Here is a 2049-nt window from a genome sequence, read left to right as displayed (position 1 = left end):
ATTAACCTCCGTCTTTCCTTTCTCTCCTCCGTGGTCTCACGGTAGTACTTCTTCCATGTGGCGCCGTCTCCGACACCGTGCACGCGTCAATACGACGACCGAGTGTCCACCGGGAGTCCTTTCAATATGTTCAACGCCCGGTTGAATGGAGTGTCCCACTTGGGCTCGCCAACGCCTCAGATGGCGAGTCGCTTTCGGCCGCAATCCTGTGCTGCTCTCTCTATAAAAGGAACAAGGATCGTTTACAAATATGGCTAAACGTGCAGTCGAATTGATCAGAAACTAAAATTACCAGCAATCTCATGAACTCCGTTGTGACCGGGTCCACCTTGAAAACCTTCTTGGCTGGGTCCCAATGGTACCGGGCCCTGAGGACGTCAAGCTCCTGCGGGACGCTGAAGTCTGCTAAGGGGTCTGGGATGCCCAGACTTTCGCGTTCCGTGTCCTCCTTGGCCCATATGGACCTCTTCCCGCCGTAACCACGGCTTCCGAGGTGGTGGCACCCCATGTTCCTCTGTTGAAACCCCTTCATGTACTTCTACTTTTTTTGGAAGCTTCGGCCTCACAAGCCGCCTTGAATATTTGAAACTGCTCTTCCGTGATTGTCAGATTATCCTTTACAATCTCGGAGTAGGGTTCCTTTTTGTTGACGATCCGATGTTTCACCCTTGCTTTCCAGGCGGCGAACGCGTCCCTAAACTTGGTCATGGCGTGTTTGTTTATCTTCTTCATTGCCGGGTCCTTATCTGGATTTTTATATTCCTTTTCATCCAGGCCCGGGAACAAGAATATCTGGTGCAACTTCTTTAGGAGGGAGGGCCTCATATTATCTATCTTGTTTAGTTTCTCATCGTTGATGGTGGCGGTTGTCCGTACGATGCAACCTATTTGATTGCCGTAGCATGCGCGCACTTCCGCGGGCTCTTTTGGCTCAAAAATGCCGTCGTCCACCTCCGTACCACTAGTCTAGTAGTCATGAGCTGGTTTGGGCGCCGTTGCCTCTTTGCTTTCGGTTCTATACCGGCTCCGCTAGTCTCGGCGCCAGTGTGGATGTCGGTCTTAGTCTCCGATGCGACAGGTGGGCCCAGCAAGAACACCCGTTGATCGTCGGCAAGGTTCAAAAATTCGTCTGCCGCCCGGTAAACATCATTGCAATCACCAGAACCCTGTCCTTCATCATCGCTAGCCATGTTTCCCATGATTAAATCTAGTCAATTAATTCTAGACCTAATAAAATGAATAATGACATAAAAAGGCCTATGTTTTGCAAGAACGTTGACTCCTTCCCGGTGCGGCAAATCCCGGGCACTCGATATGTCCTAGTTTGTAGCACAAGTCATGCCGAAATTCACGGAAAATTTCGGCATGACCTATGCTAAAAAGTGGCCAAATCAAGCACCTGAAAATTGCCAGAACGGAAATGAATCAACATTCCGGCAAAACATAGGCCACTCGGCTTCATTCCATGGAAACAACAAAAGGCCACTTGGGCACAATCGAACCACTTCAATGAAAAGATATAACATGACCACTTCAATGAAAAGATATAATCAACAATAAAAGTATAGGAAGGGATCATCTTTAAAATAAAACTTGCCTAAATTATTTTCCTAGAAAAATAGTGGTCTTTTCAAAAATCAAAAACCTTTGCAAAATGACCTCACTAAACACTTCTCTGCCTAGGACATAACCCAAATTCTGTCCTAGCCATTCCTCTCTCTCTCACACACACATACACACACACATTATTTTCTCTAACCCTTCTCTGCCTAGGACATAACCCAATTAAATTGCAAAGGAACTCCATTTCTCTAACCCTTTTGACCTAATGCTCTAAAATAAATTTTCCCTCTAACCCAGCAAACCTAGTTAACCTAGCTTGTTAACCTAACGAACCTAATTAACTTAGCTATTTAACCTAGTTAGTTAACCTAGCTAGTTAACCTAGTTTACCTAGATAATTAACCTAATTAAACTAGTTAACCTAGCTAGTTCTCTGTCAAAGCCCTAAATAATTTTTTTCACTAACATATATAATTAACCTAATTA

This window comes from Aegilops tauschii, chromosome 4 (genome assembly GCF_002575655.3).
Source record: "Aegilops tauschii subsp. strangulata cultivar AL8/78 chromosome 4, Aet v6.0, whole genome shotgun sequence".
Taxonomy (NCBI): domain Eukaryota; kingdom Viridiplantae; phylum Streptophyta; class Magnoliopsida; order Poales; family Poaceae; genus Aegilops; species Aegilops tauschii.
Note: the sequence above shows the minus strand (reverse complement) of the source record.